The sequence below is a fragment of the Lithobates pipiens genome, unplaced genomic scaffold (genome assembly GCF_037356315.1).
Source record: "Lithobates pipiens isolate NorthernLeopardFrog02 unplaced genomic scaffold, aLitPip1_a1.2 Scaffold_27, whole genome shotgun sequence".
Taxonomy (NCBI): domain Eukaryota; kingdom Metazoa; phylum Chordata; class Amphibia; order Anura; family Ranidae; genus Lithobates; species Lithobates pipiens.
Window position 1 is genome coordinate 16,974,649 of NW_027507788.1, and position 9,675 is coordinate 16,984,323.

The window sequence follows — 9,675 nt, forward strand, 5'->3', positions numbered from 1 at the left end:
AATGTTTGTGTGTAATCTGCTTGGAATGTTGGTTGGTCAAATTAATAATTTTTGTTCTTGTTTCACTCCACAGTGTCCTTCAACGCCACATGAATGGCAGACTGTGGCCTCCCACTTTGCCAGTCGTTGGGACTTTCCCAATTGTGGAGGAGCAATAGATGGGAAGCACGTCCGCATCGTCCCACCACCCAACTCGGGGTCGTACTATTATAACTACAAGGGGTTTCATAGTATCGTGATGTTGGCGGTGGTGTCTGTGACATATACGTTTTTGTATGTGGACATGGGGCAAAATGGACGGATGTCGGATGGTGGAGTGTTCTCACGGACGGAGTTCTACTGGCGTCTCCAAAGTGGCAGTCTGGGCTTGCCACCCCCAGAGGAGAATCAGGAAGGACTCCCGTTCGTCTTCGTCGCGGATGAGGCGTTTACCCTGGCGAACCATCTGATGCGGCCTTTCGCCATGAGGACCCTCACCCCAGACCAAAGGATTTTTCATTTCCGCCTGTCCAGAGCCTGAAGAGTGGTGGAGAACACTTTTGGTATACTGGCCAGCCGGTTCCGCCTTTTTCTTACGCCTATTCACATGGCAGAATACAAACTGAATCACATAGTGCTGGCATGCTGTGTTCTTCACAATTATTTGAAAAAAGTTTCTGCAAACTATGCGGTCTCAGTTGGCCAACAAGAAGCAGACTTGATGGACAATGCAGATAACCTCACGGGCCTTCAACATGCTCATCCTGGCTTGCCCCCCCCAAAGCGCCCGTGAGGTTAGAACACAATACATGGACTACTTTGTGTATAGGGGGGCCATTGATATGCCAGACAGTGTCTGAGCGGCATTTTAAAATTACATTTTTATCTGAAACTCCTTCATTTACTGCTTGGCTTGGTTTTATGTGTCTCCTAGGTATAATTAAGTTTGATCAAGTTGTGCCTTTTTCACCAACAGTGCAAACCCAAGTTCAGAGCGAGATGAGGGGACAGTCTCTTCTTCAGATAATGTTATTATCAGAGGCGGCTCTCCAATTAGGCAAATTAGGCGATCGCCTTAGGCCTCGCGATCGCAGGGGCCTCGCAATCGCCGAATTTGCCTGATATGTGTAAGCGGGTGCTGTGGATCCCCATCCCGCTTGCTCTCCCTGCCGGCAAATGACAGGAGCGGTCCGAGGAGATCTCCTTCACCTCCTGCTCGAGCTGCCGCTAAAAGAATGGAGGGCTCTCTCTTTCTCTCTCTCTGCTTCCTGCCCATTCCCCTCCTTCCTCCTGTCAGTGTTGAGCAGAAGATCGGAGTGGTTGTGTCTGTGTGCAGAGAGAGAGAAGCTGCTGCGGGCTCTCCCCCCCCCCCCTCCCTCCTCCTCCTCACCACTGTACTAGTGTTTCTTCCCCCTCCTTATTGGACAGGGAGAAACAACACTAAAATTAGGCTGAGAGGAGGATTGTGGGAAATGTAGTCCCGAGGGCTGGACATTGCAACACTAAGGGAAGAAACTGCAGCCCCCCAGCATGCCCAGCTGAAGAGGAGAGAAAAGCAGAAGCCCGGGAGAATTTTGGGGAAGTGCACCCAGGACTCCATCAGAAAGAGAATCCCACTGCACTGCACCACCAGAGAGAAATCCACACAGCCTAGCACCATCCCTTCTGAAGAAAGGCATGAGGTTATTTCCAGAATACAGATCAGGACACTACCCAGCGGAGTCGCCGCAGGCAACCCAGAATGAGATAACTCCTGATCAGAGGAACCATTGTTGCTGCATCCCCGGGTCTGGTAAGAGGGCCGGTCGGCCATTATCTACTGCCATCTATAGGAACTGCCCACCCTGTTATTCTTTGGCCCTGATACTGCCCACACGTCCTATTCACAGTTTCAACATACACCAGGGATTAGAGAGGAAGATTTAGAACTTAGTGCTGGTTCACACTGCAGCGATGTACAACATCGGATGTGATTTGTACCACACTGCAGTGCAAATCACATGCGATCTCTGTGCATGTGATTTCAGCCATACAGATTGTTTGGCTGAATTCATATGGCATTCGGACCAAACTCGCACAGGACCTCTTTTCTGATCTGAAGCATGGGTATTCACATCCATGTGATCTGATTCCTGTCCGAATTTGTAGTTTACACTGCGATTATGCAAACTGATTTGGGGGGTGTCATTAACTTTGTATTGACACTCCCAGCAATTTGCATAGGGCAATGCGATGAGGGAACCCACAGTGGATTTGCAGGGTTCCCACATCACTGCAGTGTGAACCAACACTAAGGCTCGGTTCACACTGGTGCGATGCGAGAACCCCGCAAATCCACTCCGGGTTCCCACATCGCACTTAACTCGCAAGTGGTTCACACTGCCTTATGTGAACCACTGAAAGTGTCAATACAAAGTTAAAGTGGTGTTGCACAGAAAAAAAAAAAATCATGAAAATTCCTAAAAAAAAAAAAATAGATTTTTTTAACTCACCTCTAAATGTCTGTTGCTAGGGGGTCCCTTGTAGTCTGCCTCCTTCAGTGCCTGGGCTGGTGACATCACTTCCCCTCATCGCAGGAAGGGCTCAGCTCTGTCCCCTCACTCCTGTCAGTCATCTGGGACACGTGACAGGTCCCAGATGACTGTGTGGCCAATCACGGCGCGTGGCGCCTCTTGCGCATGCGCTGTGGGTGCCCGGCTGTGAAGCCACAGCCGGGTGCTCACAGTTAGAATGCTGGCGCCACCGAGCAGAGGGGGGAATGAGCGGGGCTTCATTCCCCCACATCGCTGGACCCTGGGACAGGTAAGTGTCTGATTTATTAAAAGTCAGCAGCTGCAGTATTTGTAGCTGCTGACTTAAAAATTTTTTTTTAAGGGGAACTCCTCTTTAATGACACCCCTAGATCGGTTCACATATTGCTGTGCAAACTGTCAATTCAGAGATGGATTGCATCGTATGGGTGTGAACACCTATGTGATTCGATTCTGGTGCAGACCAAAAAAGGGTCCTGCATGACTTTGGTCCAAATGCGATGCAAATTCAGCCATACTATCTGTATGGCAGAAATCGCATAGCACAGACTTCACACGTGACTTGCACTGCAGTGTGATGTGGTGTGAATCACATGTGAGGTTGCACAGCACACTGGTGTGAACCGAGCCTAAAGACTGCCCTATAACTGTAGTGGCCCCAGGGCTATGGCCAGCACTACCATATGGCAGCTTAAGCAGCCACCTCAGGACGTCAGGATAGGGGGGGCAGTAAAATCAGATTTTTACAGTGCTCTATTTTTTATTTTTTTTACACACTTCCAGCCCCTATAGCAGCTGGGAGTGTGTGTACTTTAGTAAAGCTGACTGTCGCCTTTCATCTGGAAGTGTTACAAGTGGCTGGGAAGCAGCCTATCACTTCCAATACTGACACGATGTGCAACCCCCTTCACCATGTTTAACGGGCACCACTGTCCCACCTACGGGCCCAGTGCTGTCATGGTGGGTGGCACTGGGAAGGGTGGCAGTAGCTTAGCAGACCTTCATCCACTCAGCCACCCTCCTGTACACAGACCGGAAAGTGTCATGTATGACGTCAGGGGTGGGCTGGGCCGAGGGGGGTGGGGCAGAGTGGCAATTGCCACCTAGGCCACTCTAACCTATGTTGAAAACAGCCAGAAGCCGCTGCCTTTTTATTTTTCCTCATGTAGAAAGTTAGTACACGCTCAAGTTCCCGAACAGGGCAGAGGAAACTACAACTCTGGTGAGCCTGCATTTAGGGACATTGGTGAGGCTGCATTGATGGGCACTGATGTGGCTGCATTTATGGACACCGGTAAATCTGCATTAATGGGCATGGATGAGCTGATTCGGTGGTTCAATGGGCCACTTGACTGGACAGGCTACCAGCCCTCCCCTGTATGACATCACTTCTTGGACCGGGGATAACAGTTGTTGCCATTTAAAGGGGGACCCCACCTTCTCTAATTTTTTTGCGTGCACTCGAAAACCACTAGGAAACCGCTATTCCTTTAGAGACGTTTAGATTACAGTTGTGTTGCTAAATATTGATTTACCTAGTCTTGTATTGCTTTTTTTGCTATTGAAATAGAGCTGCTTTTATAGATATATTTGTTTACCTTTATTACCTGAGGGCAGTTCTACTCTGCTTTGTGAACTGCACTTTTTGTCATTTATGCAAGTTTCTAATTCTAGACAAATAGTGTCTACCACTAAGCATGTGTGTAATTTTCCTATATCCTACAGTAAGGTGAAACGCACTATACGTTATGTGTGTCTGTACTGACTCAATCAACCAGGTGTGTCAGAGGGGCTGAGGGTGTTCTTGGAGTTGAGGCGCAGAACAGGGAACTCAAAATTACCAGGCGGCTCTTTCAGGGGTAGTGTGACACACATTACCCTAGTTTTCATTGACAGTGCTCAGGCAGCGTTAAGAGCACTGTTTCACTTAAACGTGCCAAACATCTGATCTGCAGCACTTTATTTTAGAGGTGACAGGACATCTTAATGCCGCTGTGTGCAGGCAATGTTAAGAGCCCTGTTACACTCACTTCTCACGTAACCTAAGACACCTGATGTTCTGCCTGGCCAATGAGGAGTGATGTTGCGTCCACGCACGTCACTTTTCCCATCCACCGCATGAGGATCTCAATCTGTGAAGGCCTGCTGCGCAGTTCTAGGGCATCAGTGGGGCCTCATGTCTAGGTTTTGCCTAAGGCCTCACAAAACCTAGAGCCGCCTCTGGTTATTATGTTGTGGATCTGCTACACACACACCTTCTTTTTTGGTAACTAATGTATGTAGTGCATTACTGACCCAAATCGTGCTCATTTTCAGCACCATGGCCTGAAAATGGCATGATTGACCAAATTTACACATCACTGTGGGTGTTTTTTTAGTAAAGGCACATCCACTATGCACTACAAGTGCACTACAAAAGTACACCTGAAACTGCACTGGGAGTGCAAAGTGGAGTTGCCTTTATTAAATCACACTCCTTCTCAGCACAAACTTAAATTGTACTCCAAATACATTTTTGTTACCATGAAAAAAAAAGCCACACATTGTTGCTAATTGAACTGTTTAATCCAACCACATTCACATGTGCGTTTTGAAAAGGTTTGTACAATCAACCTAGAAATTGTGTTTTTCCAAAACTGAGTTTATTCAAAATTTGGTTTAATTATTGTTTTTGTGTAAACAGGCATGTATCTAACTGTAAAATACAGAACACAGGAACTTACAAAGTTCCACTTTGAAAAGTGAAGACAATATCAGACATGAGTATGTACAAACTGGCCTGATATTGCCTTCATCACATGGGGTGTCACCCCTGAAAAATCCAAATTTGGAAGATGCACACAGTGTGTCAACATGTGCTAGCTCCCATCATGGGGGATCAATGTACATGCTTTGGGGCTGCAACCCCTTCATCTCAGACACTAAACACAAAACACGTACATTGATCCCCCATGATGGGAGATAATGCATGTTTCCACACTCTGTGCATCCTCCAAATGTCGAATTTGGAGAACTACAACATTTTGTTATTAAAATTCAAAAAATAAGACCCTATCTAGTTTGGGGTGTTTCACACTCTCCCCAAAACATCAATGATGTTTTTCAAATTAAAATGAACATCATTGATGTTTTGCAGGATATTTTCCCAATACCCATTGCACCCCATTATCTCCCCGATCTGGGCACTTTCACTGGTAAAACAGAAATCTTCTTCCACATCACCTATAAAACAAAACAAAAAAAAAACATGTAATTTAAATATGGTGACATACATTGAAGAGCTTACCGGAAGCTGTGTTCTCCGACACTCACCTGTTGTGGTGACAATTTGCACAACCTGCACGATCTCTCCTTCCTCCTCCTCCTGCTCCTCTGTTTGTGCTTTTTGAAGTTGTCCTTCTTTGTGAGGGGTGGGGTCCCTGGTGTCCTCATACTTGCCAAGTCTTCTCTCCCCTATGAGATTTGAAAAAATTAAATAATTATCACACAGAGGGCAGAATTAACAATATATAACATTGTTTGGAAGTGTTGTTCAATTGTTTATTTTGGCCGAGCTTCAAGGTCAGAACATTATTGGGGACACTGTGTTCAGCTGGAATACTTATCTGCAGAACGATGTTTCCTACGAACGAATGAAACCATGAACTTGAAAGTGGCCATTTTAAAATGCACAACATGAACTCAAAGCACATGGAGCAGTATGCAAGCAATAATAATCATATGAACACACGACAACTACTTACTTTTGTCAAGAACACGCTTGATCCTTATGTACTGCTCGTGCTCCCTCAGTTTCAGGTCTGACCAGCGTTTTCTCAGTTGATCCATGGATCGGTGTACCCCAAAATTAGGCAGAATACACTTCACAACTTTATTCATGATCTTGGCCTTTCTGATATTTGGGTTTGGGTAAGGTCCATATTTCCCATCATAGTCGGTCATGTTCAATATGTCGACCAGCTCCAACATCTCTCCAAAAGACATATTTGCGGCCTTAAATCTTGTCTTCCTGGATTGGGATGTTTCAGGCTCCGGCCTTTCCTCACCCTCCTCCTCGTTTAGTGTAATTATTAGTGCGCATCTGTGTTCTCTCCGCCATGTGCTCTCCCCACTGCACCGGAAGCGAAGGGGTGGGGAATAGTCTGGACTCTGGAAAGAACGTCAGGGGCGGGCGGAGTTGCATGCATGCGCACTGTATATAAAACGTAACACGCGTGTGTCGTCCGTACGATCTGTGAACAGAGGGAGAAGCTGAGGCGACGAACGCGCAAACGAAGGTAAAATTTTGAACTTGGCACATCACTAGGCTACACTGCTTCTAGATTGAGGCCTGCATTAGTGGAGTTTAGCCTGACATTAGGGTTTGTCTTGTGTTGTGTCGTGCAGACATTATGGACGGGTTTAATGGCTACAGCTTCCTCCCTCTGTTCATCGATAAATATCGAGACATGCCAGTCCTGTGGCAAAACACGCACCCTTTGTATAGTAGCAGACCAAAGAGGAAGGCAGCACTGTTGGAATTGGTTGAGTTTGTGAATCCGGTGGTCCCCAGGGCAGATGACAAATATATCAAAAAGAAAATTGGGAACCTCAGGAGTACATATATGAAGGAGAGGAATAAGGTGCTGAAGTCCATGAAATCTGGTGCTTCAGCAGCTGAGGTTTATGTTCCCACCCTGTGGTATTACGACAGGATGAATTTTCTGGCAGACCAGGCTGAGGCCAGAGAATCCCTCTCTACTCTTCCTTCCACGCGTCCTTCTATGCTACATTCCACACCTGATGAGTCTTCCGACGCCCAACCTGGGCCTTCCACTCAGGAAGAACTGGAGGAGCCCAGCTTGAGCCAGGTATAGTATTGTTGTACATATTTGTGGAGTCAAAATGAATGATGTTAACTTGATTTCTGATCCCTAATTGGTGAGTTTAGAAAGTGTTTCACATATCAATAGACAGTAGTGGCCAAAACCTTTGGGACAAGAAAGAAAAATGCTGGGCACAGAATGATAGTCTTTTCTATTGGTTAACAATTTGCAACAGTGTTGATGTGAAAATTGTGTGTGTTTGATGAACCAAAAACTCAAACTATGTACCTTTTTCATACACAGGAAGAACTCAGCCAGGAACAGGAGGGTGTGGAATGCAGCAGCCAGGAGGTGGCTGTGGAAAGTGGCAGCCAGGAGGAGGCGGGGGTAAGCGCCAGCCAGGCGGTGGGCAGCCAAATGAGCCTCACCGAATGCCAGGTCCCTCCCCTCCGCCTTCAACGCAAAAGGGCGAGAAAGGGGGGAAATGTTGAGGAGTTGGCCCTGAGGCTGATTGGTGAGGCTTCTGTGGCACTCCAAGCAAAACCAACTTACCAAGAGGCCTTGGCCGCCTTGGTTGTATGCAAGCTTGAGAAAATGGAGCAGGGGCAACAGATCTTGTGTGAGCAGGTTATTCTCCAAACCCTCAACACGGGTCTGTTGGGCCAAATGACACCAGAAACACAGTTGTGTGATTTGGCCCATGCCCCTGCTCCTCCTCCTTCTGCCACACCTCCAGCACCACAGCCACAGCCTGGAAGGAAGCGTGGAAGGAAGACCAGAGAGTGATGACCTGGGTTCAGTCTGGTTTTACAGAAGATGCAGCCTGTTGTAGTACCACAGCCTGGGAACATAGATGATATCTGCTGCTGTTCCGGGTTTCATGGACTTCAGGACCAGACTTCTCTCCCTCAGACATGTACTCCTCAGGCCACCAATTTTTGCGTTGAAATATTTGATGTGTGCCCTGGGGGCCAAAGGCTTCGCTAATCTCCCTAGTTTCAACATTGCTGCCTCCCTCTTTATCTGTTACTGACACCGAAATAAAGGTATTTTTTGTTTGGATGAAATACTTGCGTATGTGTTTTCCTTCCAAAAGGCCAGTATATTTGTGAGCAGGCAGGTACATTTCAAAAATACAAAGTGAAATAAATAACAAGGGGTACCAACACTAAACAACCTCCTGTAGATTAAAAAAGAAAAACAAAATATCAAAAATCAAATAATGTTGTTGTTGTAAGTTTACACAAAAATAAAAAATAAGGAGAAATGAGCAAAGTGTCTTTAAAGGAGATTTTTAAGGAATCCCCCCACAAAAACATCCAAAAAAGAAAAAACCTGATCTAAAATTGTGTAGATGTGACGCAAACTAAAATTGTATTGCTGAAATGGTTAAAAAAGAGTAATGAAATCCGTTCGGGAGAAGTGTGTGTGACTATGAGCATCAAAAGAAGTTGGTTCTTGCAGCATTGTAAAGAACAAGAGAATGCGCTTGATGAATGAATTTTTAACATTGCAGCGTGACGAATGTGCTATATCGCTTACGAGCGGTAGTTTTACCTGAGCGAGCGCTTCCGTGTCGGAATTTGAATGTGAGCATGCGTGGCACTTGGTCCGATCAAAATGCTCTACACATGATCGGATTACGTCCGACCGGCCCAGTTGGTCGGGAAATATTTCCAACATGTTGGAAAATTGGGTCCGACGGATATTCAGACGGAATCAGTCCGATGCATACCACACACAGTCGGATTATCTGACGACACGGTCCGATAGGACACATTCCGACGGATTCTCCGACCGTGTGTACACGGCATAAGACTTGTTGATTCTCCCATTGCTGTCTGAAGAGCTATGTGTTGTGTATTGTTCTTCAGAGAGCTGCTGCCTTTTTTTTTACAACTGAATGGAGTTTTCGAACAGGAATACCATGTCACATCAATTTCAACGTGTCTCTATTCAGTTAAATGGGTTGTGTTCTGTAGTGGTAATGTCTGCTGAACACAACAGGGGGGATACATTTTGGCTGCACTGCAAAGAAAAGCTTCCTGGAAGGTGTACAACCCCATCTAGAGGGCAGTAAAAACGCAATTCAACTGCCTATTGTTATTACCCTCCCTCCCCCATCTACTAAACAAGGTTCAGATAGAGCACACACCCTTCCTCCTCTGCTGTGCGTGATGGATTTTCAATTAAAGCTGTAAATTTGTAAGACAATAACGTTTGTATATCTTTTTTTCTGTAATATAAAATGTTTTATTCAAATAGTGAGAAAAATTAAACAAATCAGCAGTTTATAAACATTGAGATTTAAAAAATGAAAATTTGATGCCACTAAAGTTTTCATTTACTGTATACTGTTT